Consider the following 22,808-nt stretch of genomic DNA (forward strand, 5'->3'; position numbering starts at 1 on the left):
TTGACGACGTAGTTTCAGTGAATGTGCTTCCTATGTAAAATGTGGCAGGCAGACTTACAGACACCTATGAAGGGCCTTTTATAATAACAACATGGCAGCATTCTCTAGAGGCAGACACCGGTAGAAACGCACCAACTGCATTCATTTTTTTTTACGAGAAACTTGACAGACATGGAGTTTGTTGCCATATTGCTAGCTAGTGACAAACTGACAGATTATGAGATTGATTTCGAATGAATCTCTCAAACAGCGTTTTCTCTTTCTATAGTGGCAACCAATGGCCTGCAAGCTAGCTGTCAATTTCCCGAGTACCTCGGAATAGTTGAGGTACTTGGCAAGCTGTCAGTGTCAAATATTCCAAATAATGAGTGTCTTTGGTAGAATAACATGCTCTTTTCAAATGCCCTTCATTATGCACTTGTCAGCTTGGTTTCTAGATAAGTAACCTCGTGTACATTCTAAGTAACTTATGTGTTTATGGTGTCAGCATTGACCAATAGAGATTGAATGTCAAGGCATTTGGTTTGTTACAGGGAAATTCGACTATGATCTCGTCGTTATTGGAGGTGGGTCTGGGGTCTGGCTTGTTCCAAAGAAGGTGGTGTCTCAATCCCATGATTAAATCATTAGTATTACAATACATTATGAACTAGTAGGGACTTCACTGTTTGTTCTTGAGGATAATATACAATCACATGTACCCCAGATGGTTTGTTACCAGGAGGTCAGGCTCTGTGTAAAGGTTTTATATAGGATAATGTCTAATGTTTTAATGCAGCTTTACTGACCATGAAGATTGACCAAAACATTCTGTCCTTTGTTTTCAGTGGCTCAGGTAGGACTGAACATTGCTGTGTTAGATTATGTGGAGCCTTCAGTTAAAGGTAAGAGAAATGTTCTGATACTGACTGTACATTCCACCAAAAACAGCTTGACTTGAACTGTTGACTTGAAGCATTTCACCTTGTTTGTCTGGGAGTAAACAAACTATGTTGTGAACAATCTGCATTAATATAGAAGTTTAAAAAATATATCATGCTACCCTTCCAGGTACTAAGTGGGGCATTGGTGGCACGTGCGTGACCGTGGGCTGCATTCCCAAGATGCTCATGCAACAGGCTGCTCTGCTGGGCACAGCTGTGAAAGACACCCAGAAGTATGGCTGGCAAATCCCCAGGCCCATCTCCCACAACTGGTACATCTCATTAGTATGAGAACAATGGAAACCTGTGGATATGCACATTTCTCAAACTATTTTGGATTAAGTAGAAAGAACATATATTTTACAAGTTTGTTAGTTTCTTAATACCGATAGTCATTCTGGTTACTAGACTAAATGTTTGTCAATGTTTTGGATTGATAAGAATTCAACACTTAAGGTTATGGCTAAATGCTACAATCTAGTGGTAGTCTTGCAGTAAGACAAGATGGTGGTTGACCTTGGTTGTAGTCAACATTACATGGTGACGGTTCACCAGTGGGCATCGTTGATCTGAAGTGTGTTATTCACAGAATATTCCTCAGTTCATCACAATCCACACAAGTATATGAGCAAATATAACAATGAAACAATGCTCAATGCTTGCCTTGTAATGGGCACTTAAATAGTGAACATTTGCATAGTTGTATTTTGTCTTATCACAGATACCACGTCTAACTGTTACTCTGGTGTGTTTTTCCAGGAGCACCATGGCAGAGGCTGTATAGAACCATGTCAAGTCCCTCAACTGGGGCCACCGTGTCCAGCTACAGGACAAGTGAGTGACACACCCTTACTTACAGCCACTGTGGCTGCGTATACACAGGCAACCCAATTCTGTTATTTTCTTCACTAATTGGTCTTTTGACCAATCAGATCAGCTCTTTTGCCAATAATTGGGGAAAAGATCAGAATTGGGCTGCCTGTGTAAACACAGCCGGTACGTCATAGATTCTGTTGTATAACTTAAACATTTTACACATGCATACCTGTAGTTTTCAGTAATTTTGTTATGACAACTGCCTCCTTAAGTTTCCGACTTGAGATATTCCCTCTTAGGCCTAGCAGACCTGTTGGTACACAGAGGTTACAGCGCTATGATGAATTGTCCATGATTGCATGCAGTGCTCTGACTGAATGGCTGCAGGGCTAACAGGTGTTGCTCTGCCTCTTATGTGCCCACACTCTCACAGCAGATGTTCACATTGTGCAACCGAATCTCATATTTAATAGACGCAGTTTCATAGAAAATGGCTTTACATCTCTCCTCCAAACTTTGTCTTCACTCTCATATATAATTGTTTTGGCTAGAAAACTGCTTTAACAGTGTAGCTGTGCAGTACTTACCCTTTTTCAGCTAAACCCAATGTTTGCACAAGATCTCTCACAAGTTCTCCTGTGGTGTTTGCATTGTGTCACCATGTTTTCTTTGACAGGAATGTGAAGTATCTGAACAATAAAGGAAGTCTGGTGGATGAGCACACAGTCAAAGGACAGGAAAAGAGGTAAAAACCAGGACAGGAAAAGAGGTAATACTACAGTACCAGTAAAAAGTTTGGACACACCTACTCATTCAAGGGTTTTTCTTTATTTTTACTATATTCTACATTGTAGAATAATAGTGAAGACATCAAAACTATGAAATAACAGATATGGAATCATGTAGTAACCAAAAAGTGTTAAACAAATCAAAATATATTTTAGATTCTTCAAAGTAGCCACCTTGATGACAGCTTTGCACACTTGGCATTCTCTCAACCAGCTTCACCTGGAATGCTTTTCCAAGAGTCTTGAAGGAGTTCTCACATATGCTGAGCACTTGTTGGCTGCTTTTCCTTCACTCTGCAGTCCAACTCATCCCAAACCATCTCAAATGGGTTGAGGTGAGGTGATTGTGGAGGCCAGGTCATCTGATGCAGCACTCCATCACTCTCATTTTTGGTAAAATAAACCTTACACAGCCTGGAGGTGTTGGGTCATTGTCCTGTTGAAAAACAAATGATAGTCCTGCTAAGCGCAAACCAAAAGGAGTATCACTGCAGAATGCTGTGTTAGCCGTGATGTGTGCTTGAATTCTAAATGCATCTGTGTCACCAGCAAAGCGCCATCACACCTCCTCCATGCTTCACATGGGAACCACATCTGCAGTGATCATCCGTTCACCTACTCTGCAATTCACAAAGACATGGCAGTTGGAACCAAAAATCTCATTTGGACTCATTAGATCAAAGGACAGATTTCCAACTGTCTAATGTCCATTGCTCATGTTTGTTGGCCCAAGCAAGTCTATTCTTCTTATTGGTGTCCTTTAATCATGGTTTCTTTGCAGCAATTCGACCACGAAGGCCTGATTCACACAGTCTCCTCTGAACAGTTGATGTTGAGATATGTCTGTTACTTGAACTCTGAAGCATTTATTTGGGCTGCAATTCCTGAAGCTGGTAACTCTAATGAACTTATCCTCTGCAGCAGAGGTAACTATGGGTCTTCCTTTCCTGTGGCAGTCCTCATGAGAGCCAGTTTCATCATATGGCTTGATGATTTTTGCGACTGCTCTTGAAGAAACTTCAAGTTCTTGACATTTTCCGGATTGACTGACCTTCATGTCTTAAAGTAATGATGTAATGTTGTTTCTCTTTGCTTATTTGAGCTGTTCTTGCTATAATATGGACTTGGTCTTTTACCAAATAGGGCTATCTTCTGTATACCACCCCTACCTTATCACAACACTGATTGGCTCAAACGCATTAAGAAGTAAAGAAATTCCACTATTTCACTTTTTAACAAGGCACATCTGTTAATTGAAATGAATTCCAGGTGACTACCTCATGAAGCTGGTTGAGAGAATGCGAAGTGTGTGCAAAGCTGTCAAGGCAAAGGGTGGCTACTTTGAAAAATCTCTAATCTCAAATATATTTAGATTTATTTAACACTTTGTTTGGTTACTACATGATTCCGTATGTGTTATTTCATAGTTTTGATGTCTTCACTATTATTCTACAATGTAAAAATAAAGAAAAACCCTTGAATGGGTAGGTGTGTCCAAACTTGACTGGTCCTGTAATTCAAACTGGGAGTTAATGACAAAAAATGTAAATGTTCACCATATTATTATTTTTATTTAAGGAACATAATTTCAACACTGTCGTATTCATATTTTCCTATTGAAGTCATTATAATTTCTCTTCCCCCTTGTCTGGCAGATGACACAGACTGCCAAGGACATTGTGATTGCAACTGGAGGGCGGCAAAGTACCCCACACATGTAAGTATTAACCTTTACCTCTCTCTCACTCTCTCTCTCTCTCCTCTCTCTCTCTGTCTTCTCCCTCTCTCCATACCCCCCTTCTCCCTCTGTATGTGTCCTTGCCCAGTAGACAGGGGGGAGAGATGTCCTTTGTTGATCCTCCCAGCTGCTGATAACACCATAGTGAATCTGGAGCTTTTGATGGGATGGTGGTGGGCAAAACATGGCTCTCACTGGGTGGAGGAGGGAGGCTGTCTGGGGCTGCATCTCAAATGGCACCCTACCTGTTCCCTATTCATTACATAGGGAATAGGGTATCATTTGGGATACACTCTGGGACTGCGGCCTCTCATAGGCCTCCCTCCCTGTGGTGTATCACAGGCTGTGACTTACTGTCTGTTGATAACAGACTAACAAAGAACAAAGCCAACCTTCCTCGCCTAATCGTTTGCCAGGCGCTGTATTGACAATATGAATCAAACGGTGTTTGTTGTGTTAACCTGTTTCTACTTCCTGTGTTGTAGATCCATGGAGCAATCCAGCATGGCATCACTAGTGATGTTATCTTCTGGCTGAAAGAGTCCCCTGCCAAGACGTGAGTGGTACATGTGGTGAAACACACGAACCATACAATGCTGTGCCATGTACACAGACAGCTCTGTCATAATGATCCATCCAGGACACAGTGTGTTCTACTATAGGACGTGTTAAATGTTCCTGTCACTCACTCCTGACTCAGATTAACTGTGCGTGTGTGTGTTCAGCAAAGGTTGGGACACAGACACACACACACATCTCCAATCCAGCCATTTAAATCCTGTCATCGCTTGTCTAATTGGTCTCTCCACACTGTTTCCACTTGGCACAAAATGGAGGTTGAGTGTAATGTTTGTTAGTGTGGCTGTAATTTAACTGTACATAGTGCCAACAGTGAAGAGTTATCTTAGTCACCTACTCATTGATAATCCTTGCTATTATAAATATAATCTACAATAGATTTCCGTCGTAATTCGTAACAACCTATTTGTTACCCCTCTCCAGTTTAGTCAGGGAAATTGTATTTTTCTTGTCAAACTAGACTGCTGTTGTAACATTCTACCACTAGAGGGCAATATGAACTCATATTTGCTCACAGCTTTTTATGTAGCTTTAAAGTGAGTGGCCCCAGAAAGAGCGCTTCAATCCAGGAAACTCTATGTGAGTGGGACTGTTTGGTGTAGTGGAGTGGTTAGGTAGGGGCCTACTGTTAGTGTGGTCCTCTCTGCCCCTCAGGCTACTAGGGGTTAGCATTAGCAGGTCCTCCCGTGGCTCTCCTCTCCTCAGACCTATCTCTCCCTGCCTAGGAGGAGCTGTTGTTGAGGAGCTGCTTTGCTCTGTGGAGGGAGCTGAGCTGTCAGCTCTGCAGGTGGGGTCTGAGAGGGTGTTTGGGTTGATCAGCTGGTGGAGGTAGTGGATGGCTCCAGGTGAGTGGTGCCTTTAGAAGGACCTGAGCACACAACCACGCTCACAAACACGATAGATGGGAAGTGTAGACATGAGTGTAAGAAGTTTTCTGCTGCATTTCCTTAACTTTTTAATTCTATATTTACTTAGTATTTATTTAAATCAATTCCAGTGCTAAAGGGTAGTGAACCAGGCTTGAAATGTGCTATAGTTTCTCATCCTCTAGATCAGTGGTTCTCAAACTTATAGTCCCGTACCCCTTCAAACATTCAACCTCCAGCTGCGTACCCCCTCTAGCACCAGGGTCAGCGCACTCTCAAATGTTTTTTTTTTCTCCATCATTGTAAGCCTGCCACACACACACTATATGATACATTTATTAAACATAAGAACGAGTGTGAGTTTTTGTCACAACCCGGCTTGTGGGAAGTGACAAAGAGCTCTTACAGGACCAGGGCACATAATAATAATCAATAATTTTGTTCTTTATTTAGCCATCTTGCATATAACTATTTGTTCATCGAAAATTGTGACCACAGGTTAATGAGAAGGGTGTGCTTGAAAGGATGCACATACCTTTTCAATGTTGGGTTGTATTGGTGAGAGTCTGTCTTAAATCATTTTCCACACACAGTCTGTGCCTGTATTTAGTTTTCATGCTAGTGAGGGCCGAGAATCCACTCTCACATAGGTACGTGGTTGCAAAGGGCATCAGTGTCTTAACAGCGCGATTTGCTAAGGCAGTAAACTCTGAGCGCAGCCCTATGCAGAAATTTGGCAGTGGCTTCTGATTTAAAATACAATTTTCACAGAACCGCTTGTTGCAATTTGATGACACTCTCGTTCAGATAGCGGTAAGTGGACTGGAGGCAGGACATGAAAGGATAACGAATGCAGTTGTTTGTGTCATCCGTTTCGGGAAAGTAATTGCGCACCCAGCTCACCCAGGTGCTTCGCTGTATCACATTTGACATTGTCCGTAAGCTTGAGTTCATTTGCACACAAATCATACAATGATGGAAAGACCTGTGTGTTGTCCTTGTTAATGCAGACAGAGAAGAGCTCCAACTTCTTAATCATAGCCTCAATTTTGTCCCACACATTGAATATAGTTGCGGAGAGTCCCTGTAATTCTAGATTCAGATCATTCAGGTGAGAAAAAACATTACCCAGATAGGCCAGTCGTGGGAGAAACTCGTCATCATGCAAGTGGTCAGACAAGTGAAAATTATGGTCAGTAAAGAACTTTAAGCTTGTCTCTCAAAAAAACGTGTCAATACTTTGCCCCTAGATAAACAGTGTCTGTTGTAAAAGCGTTACATGGTCGCTGCCCATATCATTGCATAGTGCAGAAAATACATGAGAGTTCAGGGGCCTTGCTTTAACAAAGTTAACCATTTTCACTGTAGTGTCCAAAACATCTTTCAAGCTGTCAGGCATTTCCTTGGGTGCTCTGCAGCATCCACCGAGAGGCTCTTGCTGCCAAGTGGCATTGGGAGCAACTACTTGCACGCGTGTTACCACCCCACTATATCTCCCTGTCATGGCTTTTGCGCCATCAGTACAGATACCAACACATCTTGACCACAAGTCCATTTGATGTCACAAAGCTGTCCAATACTTTAAAAATATCCTCTCATGTTGTCCTGGTTTCCAGTGGTTTGCAGAAGAGGATGTCTTCCTTAATTGACCCCCCCCCCCCCCCCCCATAAATGTAATGGACATATACCAGGTGCTGTGCCAGGCCCCCCACGTCTGACGCATCCAGCTGTAACACATAATTCACTGGCTTGTATGCGAAGCAGTAATTGTTTCAAAACATCTCCTGCCATGTCACTGATGCGTGGTGAAACAGTGTTGTTTGATGAAGGCATTATCTGTATAGTTTTTTGGGGCCTTTTCCCCCAGCATTGTCCCAGCCATATCCGTGGTAGCAGGAAGAATGAAGTCCTCCACAATAGTATGGGGCTTGCCTGTCCTAGCCACTCGGTAGCTCACAATATAAGACGCTTGTTGCCCGTTATTAATGTTGTCTTAATTCTCGCAACAACAACAAAAATAACTCCCGTGGCTTATTTTTCAAATTGCCATGTTTTGTTTCTAAATGTCTGCGCAAGAGTGAAGGTTTCATCAAGTTGTGAGATAGTACTTTTGCACATATAACACACTGTGGCTGAGGAAAGGTACTGCTCCCAATATTTGTGAACCCCAAATCAATGTAGTTCTCATCATATTTGCGCCTTTTCGATGGTCCCACGTCCCGGTCTGTTGTTCAGTGCTTTCCCAGGTAAGGGGGCAGTAGCTCTTCGGCTGCATTAGATTCTCAACTGTCAGTGTCCATGCTAGCTGGGCTAACAACATGTGGAATTACTGATGCTAGCATTGGATGTGCTCGTGGAAGCAGAACAACTTGTGTCGTCGACAGGTGCAGGTGTAGTACTGCTGGTAGAGCTGGTATGTGTCTCTATGGACGCGGGCCTTAATTTATAAAATGGTTAGAAGAACTTTCGCACAAACGGAATGAGTAGCAGCTACATACGGACCGTTAGTGGAATTCCCGTGAGAGAGTAATGGTTAATGTGATTGGATGTTAATTATTTGACCTGGCTACCTGTATTTGACGTTGGGTTGAAAATGTGAAGCCAAGAGAGAGAAAAAAATAATCTTTTTTTTAATGTGAATCACATTTTAATTTGGCGTACCCCCGATGGCATTGCGTGTACCCCAGTTTGGGAATACCTGCTCTAGAGAATAGCTGAGGAAATGAGCCTGGGATGAAAAGATACAACATCAAAAGGAGAGACAATTGTAACACACTATCTTTTCTCTCTGTAGTCACAACTGTGTTAGGGAGTTAAGTTCTCATCCTATATCTTTCTATTTGGAGTCAGATAAAGTCCGCTGCCTGTAGAATTCTCCCCTCAAGGAACACTTCTGAAAGAGCACTGTTATTGTGGCGAACACAGGAGACACCGAAGGAGAACAGATTCACTTATCTCTTGTCTGGACTGCTGAAGGTTGGCCCAAGGTTATGAGAGAGAGAGAGCGAGCTAGTGGCAAATTCTTAACTGTCACAGTCAGACATACTCCTACAGTCATTGAAGTGGCTTTGGATCAGGATGTAGCCTATGGAAGCCCTGAGTTTGATTGTGTTATCTTTGTTGTTTGAAAGGCTGCTCCTAGTACTTCTCATCCTCCAGGGGAGTGGGCAACATTTACTGGGCACATATCAGTATAGTAAAGTATGTCTTTCCCACTGGAATCCATCCCTCTGTAGTTTCTAGTTACACAATCAGCCCCCCCCCCCCCCATCTTTCACATCTAGATGCAGTGTTTTTGAGACCCACTTGTGAGTTTGTGCCTCCACCAATGCTTTCAGACACCACCATCCGGATGAGGGATAACAGAACGATCCCAGAGTCTCTCTGAAATACAATATAACCAAGCAGCCAGGGAAAGGAGATGAGAGTGTGGAACCAGCCTAAAGCTCCTGGCCTAATCCCTCCCTAAGCCACCTCACCATGTGCACTAAGTGCAGCTGTGCATTAGGTGGACAGGAGGATCGGGGTACTGACGCTCTTAGCAGTTAGCGCTAGCATGAGTTGGGGGTATGGCTGGGCTTGTGTGTGCCCCAGGCTCCCTCAGCTGCCAGGGCCTGGGCCAGTGTGGAGAGCCATGGATAGGTAGAGGATGGGAGAGCAAAAGAGGCCCTGGCCTCCATGCGGGTGATGGGCGTCACTCAGCGGAGTGATGTGTGGACTGAGCCATGAACACGGCACACCCCATCCGCAGGGATTAGCCTGAACGCTAGTAGTGAGTGGAGCTCAGGGCTGGATTAGAGGTGTGATTCACCTGGCCCACACACGCACACAGAGACCGGCCCTACCAACTCCGCAACCCCTTCCTCTTTTTCCTCCTCTCTTATTGTCTGTTTTGACGTTTTACAGTTGAGTAATGGAGCCTCCGACATTCGAACAGTTCTTGACGTTTTAGTTGAGTAATGGAGCCTCCGACATTCGAACAGTTCTTGACGTTTTAGTTGAGTAATGGAGCCTCCAACATCTGAACAGTTCTTGACGTTTTACAGTTGAGTAATGGAGCCTCCGACATCTGAACAGTTCTTGATGTTTTACAGTTGAGTAATGGAGCCTCCGACATCTGAACAGTTCTTGACGTTTTACAGTTGAGTAATGGAGCCTCCGACATCTGAACAGTTCTTGACGTTTTACAGTTGAGTAATGGAGCCTCCGACATTCGAACAGTTCTTGACGTTTTAGTTGAGTAATGGAGCCTCCGACATTCGAACAGTTCTTGACGTTTTAGTTGAGTAATGGAGCCTCCAACATCTGAACAGTTCTTGACGTTTTACAGTTGAGTAATGGAGCCTCCGACATCTGAACAGTTCTTGATGTTTTACAGTTGAGTAATGGAGCCTCCGACATCTGAACAGTTCTTGACGTTTTACAGTTGAGTAATGGAGCCTCCGACATCTGAACAGTTCTTGACGTTTTACAGTTGAGTAATGGAGCCTCCGACATTCGAACACTTCTTGACGTTTTAGTTGAGTAATGGAGCCTCCGACATCTGAACAGTTCTTGACGTTTTACAGTTGAGTAATGGAGCCTCCGACATCTGAACAGTTCTTGACGTTTTACAGTTGAGTAATGGAGCCTCCGATATTCGAACACTTCTTGTCGTTTTACAGTTGAGTAATGGAGCCTCCGACATTCGAACACTTCTTGTCGTTTTACAGTTGAGTAATGGAGCCTCCGACATTCGAACACTTCTTGACGTTTTACAGTTGAGTAATGGAGCCTCCGAAGTTCGAACAGTATTTTCATCACTTTTAAATTCTTCAGATTCAGACTAAACATTTGTGTCCAGTTTCCCTGTTTTGTTTGGCGCAGTAGTATTCAAGATCATTTGAAGGAAAATGTATGAAGTGCATCGTATAGAAAAGCACATATACCTGTACTATATAACTTCCAAGAGATATATATTTTAAATGAAAACAGCTAAGATGAATGGTTTTTGTTTTTCAGACTTGTGGTTGGTGCCAGCTGTATCCTTTTGACTGCCGATGTGCTTGGTCATGAGTCACTGGTTACACTCTATATTGTTAGAGTGAGTTGGCCCTAATGTTGAAGGCAAAAAGTGGTGAATTGCAGTTCAACTGGTGACCCATTCTTCCTAGACTGGGGTCACCTGTCTATCAATGCCTCTTATGCTCCAGTTTCTCAGTTGTCACATCTACTTTAACTAGAGATAGACAAGGTTCCTCTGATAGCATTTGTGTAGTGTTCTGTTTTCCTGAACATGGTGCTATGAAGATGTGGCCCTGGAGTGTGCTGGCATCCTGACAGGCATTGGCCTGGACACCACATTCATTGTGTGCAGCATCCCCCTCAGGGGGTTCGATCAGGTACTGCACTTATCACAATTTTACATTTTTCAAAATAGATTTGACACTAATTAATTTCTTATTTCTCTTTACTGTATCGTGTTTATACTGTAACTCAAATGTGTTGTTGCTTTTAAATATATTTCAGAGATCGTAGAATTTCTCACTACTCATTTACAAATTGATATAGATTTTTTTGTTTTATTAAATTTAACTAGGCAAGTCAGTTAAGAGCATATTCTTATTTACAATGACAGCCTACACCGGCCAAACCCGGACAACGCTGGGCCAATTGTGCGCCACCCTATGGGCCTCCCAATCATGTCCGGTTGTGATACAGCCTGGAATCGAACCAGGGGCTGTAGTTACGCCTCTAGCACTGGGATGCGGTGCCTTAGACCACTGCGCCACTCAGGAGCCCATTGATTCTTTGTGTACTGGTGATATTGTGACTTTTCTTGAACAAGTTAAGTTTGGAATAATAGTTTTCCCAAGTCAAGTGCTGGAAAGGTGACTGAGCTGTCAACAACCTGAATTTCTCCCCTCTCGTCTTGTGTGTGCTGCCGCAAATGGCAGGGCTGGTGACTGACTACATGGAGGCCTATGGCACCAAGTTCTCCCGGAGGAATTTCACCAAGAGATTGGACAAGCTGTCCTCTGGGGCGCTGCAGGTGACTTGGACAGACAAACATACAGTACCAACAGGACACCTTTGACTCTGTGCTGTGGGCCGTAGGTGAGTGTGTCGGGGAAGGAAGAGAATTGTCCCACATATTACTACAGTAATACCCTAATGTTTGGAAGAAATCACTACTATTTTAGTAGCAGCTGCAATCACGTGTGTTGAGTATGCCACATAACATACAATAAGCTTTGCAAAGATGTATCGGTTAAACCACTAGTCCCCCTTCCCTTTCCAGACATTTGTTTTATTGTCATCTACAAAAGAGTGCAGTGTCAGCAGACAGAGTATCAAGCCCAAAAACAAGGTAATAAAGCGTGAATGATGGAATCACCAGGGGAAGTGTTAATCACCCAGCCCAGTGCTGGGTCCGGGTCCTGGGCCTGGCTGGGGCAGGGGCAGGATGCACCCAGGCACGGGTCACTGCATTCCCTCCTTTGTTCTCTCGCTCTGCTCTGGGCTTTCCTGCCGTTGTACCAGCCCTGCGGAAACCAGCCTGCCACGCCACCCAACGCTACCTCCTGCAGCATCTGTCACTGCATGGCTGGCCCTGTCTGTCTGCGGCTCTGTACCCACACCAGACCTCTCTTTCCCGTCCTTTTCTCTCTTTATCACACCATGTAATTTCTCTCATTCCGCCAACCAACACAATGGAGGGAACTTCCGCCTGGCTGCCCGGCAGACGTTTATTTGTGTTGAGATGGTCCCAAAGACGACACGTTTCCGAAAGCCTGACTACACCCCTCTGCAGTGTGTGACTGTACAGTACCAGCCAAAGCATCTCTCTGCCTGTGCGTGTGACAGGGAGCATGTGACATGTGGACCAGGATGTGGGTGACCTTTTGGGAGAGATTACGTTTTTCCCACCCTGGCAGGTTGCTGCTCTCAGAGAGCTGAGGTTCAAACAATGTGGAAGTCAAGGCACAGTGTCCAGTCTGTCGACTGCAGTCAAAATACCAAGACCTTGAGACTCACTGGGACTGGGAAATTGGCAGCAATAATAATATATATTTGTTATAGAGTTATATTTTGGTGGATGGACGTCTTCCTCTGCACTCTAATGGCAGACCATGGCCGGGCTCCCACTCTCCGAGGGCGTCTCAGGAAGAGTTGGGATATGCAAAAACACATTTCCAATAGGATAAACATAAGTACCCACCAAAATCATGTAATCAAATCAAGCTTTATTTATACAGCACATTTCAGACATGGAATGCAACGCAATGTGCTTCATAGGGAAAAAAAATGAAATAAAAGCTGAAATATTTTCTTCACAACAAACATAAGATTAAAAAATAATAATAATAATAACACAAACTGAACAACTAACGCACCCTATGGAAAAGCAAAGCTAAACGGATGTTTTAATATGTCCACAGTTTTAGCCCCCCTCAGGTTTTCTGGAAGGCTATGCCAGAGGCTGGGGTTATAATAATTAAAGGCTGCCTCTCCATGCCGCTTGGTCCTAGGTTTTTGGATAGTTAAAAGGCCAGTGCCAGAGGACCTGAGGGACCTACTGCGTACATAACTTAAAAGCATGTCTGACATGTACCGTAATTTCCGGACTATTAACTGAATTAAAAAAATAAAAAACATTTTGAACATATATAAGCCGCACATGTCTATAAGCCGCAGGTGCCTACCGGTACATTGAAACAAATTAACTTTACACAGGCTTTAACGAAACACGGCTTGTAACAAAAATAAATAGGCTTTAACGAAACACGGCTTGTAACAAAAATAAATAGGCTTTAATGAAACACGGCTTGTAACAAAAATAAATAGGCTTTAACGAAACACGGCTTGTAACAAAAAAAAAATAATTAGCAGTAAGCTTTAGTTGTCTTTTTGCACTGAGTCAATTCCTCACGCTGCTGTTTCCAACGTCTTATCATCGACTCATTAAGACCAAGCTCCCGTGCAACAGCTCTATTTCCTTTTCCAACAGCCAGATCAATCGCCTTCAACTTGAAAGCTGCATCATATGCATTTCTCCGTGTCTTTGCAATGATGAGGGTGACAAAATGACTACCGTAATCAGAATGATGGGAAGTTTGAGAGCGCTCGATTTAATCTAAACAGTAAACAAAAAAGTTGTTTGACCTTAACCCGTTTTGGCAATTTCATTGGTCTAATGAAAGCTTCATGCCGCCAAAAAACTGAGCACGTCACAATGTGTTTTTTGGGGAAAAAAATTATTGAAAGCGGGAAAAATCCATATATTAGCCGCGTCATTGTTTAAGCCGTGAGGTTGAAAGCCTGGGAAAAAAGTTGCGGCTTATAGTCCGGAATTTACGGTATTGGGGTGCACATTCGTGGATTGATTTAAAAACCAATAGAAGAAACTTGAAATGAATTCTAAAACTAACAGGCAGCCAGTGGAGATACCTTAAAACCGGTTTAATGTTTGCTCTCCGTCTGGTCTTGGTCACTACCCACGCTGCAGCATTCTGTATGTTTTGCAGTTGACCAATGGCTTTCTTGGGGAGACCAGACAGGAGAGCATTACAGTAGTCAAGCCTGCTCTCTGTATCAGCCTGAGAGAGATGGCTGCACCTTGGTAATGTTCCTCAGGTAGTAAAAAGCTATTTTGGTCACATTCCTGTGTGATTTGAAATTTTGCTCAGAATCTAAAATAACACCTTGTTTTTTTTTTTACCTGGTATTTTATCTTTATTGCCCGTCATTTAAAACGTGTAGCCTAGATTTTCTCTCTGTGCTTTGGCTCCAACAATGAGTACCTCAGTCTTGATTTAGCTGGAGGAGTTGTGAGCCATGCAAGTATTTAAATCACTGATATAGTCTGATTGATCAGTGACGCTAAAATTATCTGGTGACATGTAAAGCTGTGTATCATCTGCATAGCAGTGAACATCAATGCTCTGCTTTCTGATAACTCTGCCAAAGGGTAACATGTATAAACTGAACAGTACCAGACCCAAAATAGAACCTTGTGGAACGCCACATGTGATATGTATTTTCTCTGAGTTATGTTCACCAAGGGTGACAAACTCTCTTGACCGGTTAAATGGGCCCTAAACCAATTTAGAAGTGGACCAGAGAGCCCAACCCACCTCTTCAGTCTGTCCAGAAGGACATTATGGTCAACAGTGTTGAATGCAGCACTTAAATCTAAGAGTACAAGGACAGAGAGCTGTTTGGTATCTGTTTTGGCTCTAAGATAACTTACCACTTTAAATAAGGCTCTCTGTGCTGTGGTGGGCCCGAAAACCAGATTGAAATTTTTTTCCAGAATTTTGCTGAGGAAAGGAAGGTTAGAGATTGGCTGAAAATTGCTAGGAGTTGAATAATCTAGATGACTTTTCTTCAGAATGTGTTTCACCTTAAGTTTTTGGTGCAGTGGGGAAAGTGCCTGTGAACAGGGAGTGATTAACAATATTGTGCAGTTCTTCGGATATGCAATTAAAAACTGTTTTTAAGAATCTCTGAAATATGACAACTTAGCACATTTAGATGTGGAGGAAAGTTCACAGGTTTGCGGGGGTAGGATTTATCATGCCATCAATGGTCGAGAAGAGCACTCAAATTATTTTTGATTTAATAGTGATGAAGTTAGAAAAATTTGCCCGACTGGCTTTTCTAATTGCCTTGTTATATATCCCAAATTACTCTCTCAGAATATCATAATCGACCAGCAACTTTGACTTTCTCCACTTCTGCTCTGCCTTTCTGCAATTTCTCTTTAATTGATTAGTTTCCTCACTCATCCAAGTTTCTCTCTGTTTTGATTCTTTTTCAACTTTACTGGATCTATGGCATCAATGGTTGCCTTTAATTTACTATTAAAGTGATCAACTAAATCATCATAAGAGGAAGGCAGAATAGGTGGTGGAGTATTGTTCATACCCTCATTAAAATCTGTAGCAACTTCAGAGGTAAGATAGTGTTTCTTAATAATGCATTCAGAATTACCCTGTGCTATGGGCAACAAGGTGGTAAAAAATACACAGTGGTGATTATACACTGCTCAAAAAAATAAAGGGAACACTTAAACAACCCAATGTAACTCCAAGTCAATCACACTTCTGTGAAATCAAACTGTCCACTTAGGAAGCAACACTGATTGACAATACATTTCACATGCTGTTGTGCACATGGAATAGACAACAGGTGGAAATTATAGGCAATTAGCAAGACACCCCCAATAAAGGAGTGGTTCTGCAGGTGGGGACCACAGACCACTTCTCAGTTCCTATGCTTCCTGGCTGATGTTTTGGTCACTTTTGAATGCTGGCGGTGCTTTCACTCTAGTGGTAGCATGAGACGGAGTCTACAACCCACACAAGTGGCTCAGGTAGTGCAGCTCATCCAGGATGGCACATCAATGCGAGCTGTGGCAAGAAGGTTTGCTGTGTCTGTCAGCATAGTGTCCAGAGCATGGAGGCACTACCAGGAGACAGGCCAGTACATCAGGAGACGTGGAGGAGGCCGTAGGAGGGCAACAACCCAGCAGCAGGACCGCTACCTCCGCCTTTGTGCAAGGAGGAGCAGGAGGAGCACTGCCAGAGCCCTGCAAAATGACCTCCAGCAGGCCACAAATGTGCATGTGTCTGCTCAAACGGTCAGAAACAGACTCCATGAGAGTGGTATGAGGGCCCGACGTCCACATGTGGGGGTTGTGCTTACAGCCCAACACCGTGCAGGAAGTTTGGCATTTGCCAGAGAACACCAAGATTGGCAAATTCGCCACTGGTGCCCTGTGCTCTTCACAGATGAAAGCAGGTTCACACTGAGCACATGTGACAGACGTGACAGAGTCTGGAGACGCCATGGAGAACGTTCTGCTGCCTGCAACATCCTCCAGCATGACCGGTTTGGCGGTGGGCCAGTCATGGTGTGGGGTGGCATTTCTTTGGGGGGCCGCACAGCCCTCCATGTGCTCGCCAGAGGTAGCCTGACTGCCATTAGGTACCGAGATGAGATCCTCAGACCCCTTGTGAGACCATATGCTGGTGCGGTTGGCCCTGGGTTCCTCCTAATGCAAGACAATGCTAGACCTCATGTGGCTGGAGTGTGTCAGCAGTTCCTGCAAGAGGAAGGCAGTGATGCTATGGACTGGCCCGCCCGTTCCCCAGACCTGAATCCAATTGAGCGCATCTGGGACATCATGTCTCGCTCCATCCACCAACGCCACGTTGCACCACAGACTGTCCAGGAGTTGGCGGATGCTTTAGTCCAGGTCTGGGAGGAGATCCCTCAGGAGACCATCCGCCACCTCATCAGGAGCATGCCCAGGCGTTGTAGGGAGGTCATACAGGCACGTGGAGGCCACACACACTACTGAGCCTCATTTTGACTTGTTTTAAGGACATTACATCAAAGTTGGATCAGCCTGTAGTGTGGTTTTCCACTTTAATTTTGAGTGTGACTCCAAATCCAGACCTCCATGGGTTGATAAATTGGATTTCCATTGATTATTTTTGTGTGATTTTGTTGTCAGCACATTCAACTATGTAAAGAAAACAGTATTTAATAAGATTATTACTTTCATTCAGATCTAGGATGTGTTGTTTAAGTGTTCCCTTTTTTTGAGCAGTATATAAAGCAACATCAAAAATAGAGAATATGTCAATAGGAAGACACTTGCTAATAACCAGGTCCAGAGTATGGCCGTGGTTATAGGTAGGCCCAGTAACATGTTGGATAAAGTCCATAGAGCTCAAAAGATTCATACATTCAATGGCCTTTGAGTCAGTCTCTCTGTCAACATGAATATAAAAATTATTAGTCATTGATCCGAGCAATTCTTTTCTTTTCTTAGCTAGCTACATAGCCGTCTTTGTATCAAAGATAATCGTGTAGCTTAGAGTAATTATCGAAGTTAGCTATCTTCGTCCTCCTAACGTAGTCATCACTGCTAGCTAGCTAGCTAGTCAACACTGCTAGCTAGCCAACCAGCCAACTTCCACCGACTAGCTGCACTATCTATTACATTACAACGGAACGACTTGACTAGTGTAGTGTAGTGTTAGTAGTGTTAGTGAGCCAGCTACTTAGTTGTCTTTGCATCTAAGATAATTGTGTAGTGTAGAGTAATTATTAGTAAGTAGCCAGCCGCGACGCCAGACGTAGTCAACACACCTAGTCATCACTAATCCACTGCTAGCTAGCTAGCCAACAGCTAGCCAACCGTTACCGACTAGCAGCGCTGTAGATACCAATACTTTACAACGGAACGATTTGACTAGTGCAGTGTTGGCTAGCTAGCTACATAGTTGTCTTTGTCATAGCCTGATAATTGTGTAGTTTAGTAATTACCGAGGTTAGCTAGCCAGCTATTGCCGTCCCCCGCGACGCCATTTTTCCTAACCCAGCCAACTAGTAACACTGTAGAAACTAAAATACATTACAAAGGAACGTCTTGATTAGTGTTATGTTAGCTAGCTACAAAGTTGCTTTTGTATCATGACAAGGTGTAGTACTGAAACTATCGAGGTCACCTAGCCAGCTACACCTAGCCAGCTACACGGTCAAACAAAGTCAACAACGCAGCCACTGCTAGCTAGCCTACTCCACCAGCCAGCAGTACTGTATCATTTTCGTCATTTTAGTCAATAGATTTTCTGCAACGTAAGCTTAACTTTCTGAACATTCGAGACGTGTAGTCCACTTGTCATTCCAATCTCCTTTGCATTAGCGTAGCCTCTTCTGTAGCTTGTCAACTATGTGTCTGTCGATCCCGGTTCTCTCCACTCTGCACAGGCCATACAAACGCTTCACACCGCGTGGCCGCTGCCACTCTAACCTGGTGGTCCCAGCGCGCACGACCCACGTGGAGTTCCAGGTCTCCGGCAGCCTCTGGAACTGCCGGTCTGCGGCCAACAAGGCTGAGTTCATCTCAGCCTATGCTACCCTCCAGTCCCTAGACTTCCTGGCGCTGACGGAAACATGGATCACCACAGATAACACTGCTACTCCTACTGCTCTCTCCTCGTCTGGCCACGTGTTCTCGCATACCCCTAGAGCATCGAGCCAGCGGGGTGGTGGCACTGGAATCCTCATCTCTCCCAAGTGGACATTCTCTCTTTCTCCCCTGACCCATCTGTCTATCTCCTCATTTGAATTCCATGCTGTCACAGTTACCAGCCCTTTCAAGCTTAACATCCTCATAATTTATCGCCCTCCAGGTTCCCTTGGAGAGTTCATCAATGAGCTTGACGCCTTGATAAGTTCCTTCCCTGAGGATGGCTCACCTCTCACAGTTCTGGGTGACTTTAACCTCCCCACGTCTACCTTCGACTCATTCCTCTCTGCCTCCTTCTTTCCACTCCTCTCCTCTTTTGACCTCACCCTCTCACCTTCCCCCCCTACTCACAAGGCAGGCAATACGCTTGACCTCATCTTCACTAGATGCTGTTCTTCCACTAATCTCATTGCAACTCCTCTCCAAGTCTCCGACCACTACCTTGTATCCTTTTCCCTCTCGCTCTCATCAAAAACTTCTCACTCTGCCCCTACTCGGATGGTATTGCGCCGTCCCAACCTTCGCTCTCTCTCTCCTGCTACTCTCTCCTCTTCCATCCTATCATCTCTTCCCTCTGCTCAAACCTTCTCCAACCTATCTCCTGATTTTGCCTCCTCAACCCTCCTCTCCTCCCTCTCTGCATCCTTTGATTTTCTCTGTCCCCTATCCTCCAGGCCGGCTCGGTCCTCCCCTCCTGCTCCGTGGCTCGACGACTCACTGCGAGCTCACAGAACAGGGCTCCGGGCAGCCGAGCGGAAATGGAGGAAAACTCGCCTCCCTGCGGACCTCGCATCCTTTCACTCCCTCCTCTCTACATTTTCCTCTTCTGTCTCTGCTGCTAAAGCCACTTTCTACCACTCTAAATTCCAAGCATCTGCCTCTAACCCTAGGAAGCTCTTTGCTACCTTCTCCTCCCTCCTGAATCCTCCTCCCCCTCCCCCCCCCCTCCTCCCTCACTGCGGATGACTTCGTCAACCATTTTGAAAAGAAGGTTGACGACATCCGATCCTCGTTTGCTAAGTCAAGCGACACCGCTGGTCCTGCTCACACTGCCCTACCCTGTGCTTTGACCTCTTTCTCCCCTCTCTCTCCAGATGAAATCTCGCGTCTTGTGACGGCCGGCCGCCCAACAACCTGCCCACTTGACCCTATCCCCTCCTCTCTTCTCCAGACCATTTCCGGAGACCTTCTCCCCTACCTCACCTCGCTCATCAACTCATCCTTGACCGCTGGCTACGTCCCTTCCGTCTTCAAGAGAGCGAGAGTTGCACCCCTTCTGAAAAAACCTACACTCGATCCCTCCGATGTCAACAACTACAGACCAGTATCCCTTCTTTCTTTTCTCTCCAAAACTCTTGAACGTGCCGTCCTTGGCCAGCTCTCCTGCTATCTCTCTCAGAACGACCTTCTTGATCCTAATCAGTCAGGTTTCAAGACTGGGCATTCAACTGAGACTGCTCTTCTCTGTGTCACGGAGGCTCTCCGCACTGCTAAAGCTAACTCTCTCTCCTCTGCTCTCATCCTTCTAGACCTATCTGCTGCCTTTGATACTGTGAACCATCAGATCCTCCTCTCCACCCTCTCCGAGCTGGGCATCTCCGGCGCGGCCCACGCTTGGATTGCGTCCTACCTGACAGGTCGCTCCTACCAGGTGGCGTGGCGAGAAGCTGTCTCCGCACCACGTGCTCTCACCACTGGTGTCCCCCAGGGCTCTGTTCTAGGCCCTCTCCTATTCTCGCTATACACCAAGTCACTTGGCTCTGTCATATCCTCACACGGTCTCTCCTATCATTGCTATGCAGACGACACACAATTAATCTTCTCCTTTCCCCCTTCTGACAACCAGGTGGCGAATCGCATCTCTGCATGTCTGGCAGACATATCAGTGTGGATGATGGATCACCACCTCAAGCTGAACCTCGGCAAGACGGAGCTGCTCTTCCTCCCGGGGAAGGACTGCCCGTTCCATGATCTCGCCATCACGGTTGACAACTCCCTTGTGTCCTCCTCCCAGAGTGCTAAGAACCTTGGCGTGATCCTGGACAACACCCTGTCGTTCTCCACTAACATCAAGGCGGTGACCCGATCCTGTAGGTTCATGCTCTACAACATTCGCAGAGTACGACCCTGCCTCACACAGGAAGCGGCGCAGGTCCTAATCCAGGCACTTGTCATCTCCCGTCTGGATTACTGCAACTCGCTGTTGGCTGGGCTCCCTGCCTGTGCCATCAAACCCCTACAACTCATCCAGAACGCCGCAGCCCGTCTGGTGTTCAACCTTCCCAAGTTCTCTCACGTCACCCCGCTCCTCCGCTCTCTCCACTGGCTTCCAGTTGAAGCTCGCATCCGCTACAAGACCATGGTGCTTGCCTACGGAGCTGTGAGGGGAACGGCACCTCCGTACCTTCAGGCTCTGATCAGGCCCTACACCCAAACAAGGGCACTGCGTTCATCCACCTCTGGCCTGCTCGCCTCCCTACCTCTGAGGAAGCACAGTTCCCGCTCAGCCCAGTCAAAACTGTTCGCCGCTCTGGCACCCCAATGGTGGAACAATCTCCCTCACGATGCCAGGACAGCGGAGTCAATCACCACCTTCCGGAGACACCTGAAACCCCACCTCTTTAAGGAATACCTGGGATAGGATAAAGTAATCCTTCTAACCCCCCCTTTAAAGGATTTAGATGCACTATTGTAAAGTGTTTGTTCAACTGGATATTATAGGTGAATGCACCAATTTGTAAGTCGCTCTGGATAAGAGCGTCTGCTAAATGACTTAAATGTAAATGTTAAATGTATAGTATTATTGGTTCTAAGAGGAATATGACGTTTTTTTACGTCTGATTACAACCTTACATTACTACCTTACAGTGTAGGCTACAGTCTGTGGGCTTTACCCTGGTGTTGTCATGCAGGGCAGTGAGTACATCCTCTCCTTTTGAAGTGTGGCTGTCTGACTGTGGGAGTTATGAGTGGGCCTCTCTCCACTTCCCCAATGTGCCCTTTACACTACAGGTCAGACTGGGTCTGTGCCGTCCTCAGTGGAGCTATAAAAGACTGTGGGTATGTCATGATTCTCCACCCTTTTCTCAGTGTGACTTGCATTCTTCCCGTCATGGATTTAACAATGGTGGAAACTAGTGATGCATTGATTACATTTTTGGCCGATATCCGATATAAAACGATACCGATAACTGATATTTAAACATTTTGCGGCCTTAAGCATTCGAGTACAGTTAACACACACATGGACGCAGCGGTCTAAGCCACTGCATCTCAGTGCAAGAGGCGTCACTACAGTCCCTGGTTCGAATCCAGGCTGTATCACATCCGGCTGTGATTGGGAGTCCCATAGGGCGGCGCACAATTGGCCCAGCGTCGTTAACTGACTTGCCTAGTTAAATAAAGGTTACACACACCACACTGATCAAAAAGTTATTTTGTTGGCATTTATGTGTGTCCCCATTACCAGTAAAACATAATCAAAACCTATTTCTTTCACTTACTTGCTGTTTCGTTGTTCATTTGTTCAACCATTTGTTCAACCAGGATTCTCATACTATGGAACGCCGTTTGGGTCTTTGCATGTCAAATAACACTATTTGACGTGTCAAATTAGCTTGTTGACCAATCAGGACCTGAATATGACTGCACATCACAATAATTTAACACGTTCATAAAAATGTTTACGTAGTTATTACACATAGTGTAATCAATCACTCGTATTTCATATGTCACAGCGATTCATCGATACTCATGCTATGATGCTGGTAAAGTTGTCTCGCGCACCTACAGTGTTGGTCATAAAAAAGCTAGCTAGCTCATGGATGCAAACAATATTCTTCCCCAAAAACATTGCAAAACGGCATCTGTTTCAGTAGCTATAGTTAGCTAGATAACTATATAGCTAGGTATCATCATCTAAAATAACCCTACTTTACAAGACAGTTCTTATTTAATTAATGGTGGTCGGACCCATCTATGTGAAGCTAGCCTCAATAAGGATTAGCCACAATAGTGGACTTTGCGGTTAGCCTTTAAGGATAGGGGGCGCTACAGCAAATAAAATAAAAA

General features: G+C 44.8%; 1 pseudogene; it reads left to right on the top strand.

The window, feature by feature from the left end:
• The first annotated feature begins 827 nt into the window (after window positions 1–827).
• The window catches only part of LOC115199603 (thioredoxin reductase 2, mitochondrial-like), a 47,871-nt pseudogene continuing 25,890 nt past the window's right edge, over window positions 828–22,808 (top strand).

This window comes from Salmo trutta, chromosome 9 (assembly GCF_901001165.1).
Source record: "Salmo trutta chromosome 9, fSalTru1.1, whole genome shotgun sequence".
Classification (NCBI taxonomy): domain Eukaryota; kingdom Metazoa; phylum Chordata; class Actinopteri; order Salmoniformes; family Salmonidae; genus Salmo; species Salmo trutta.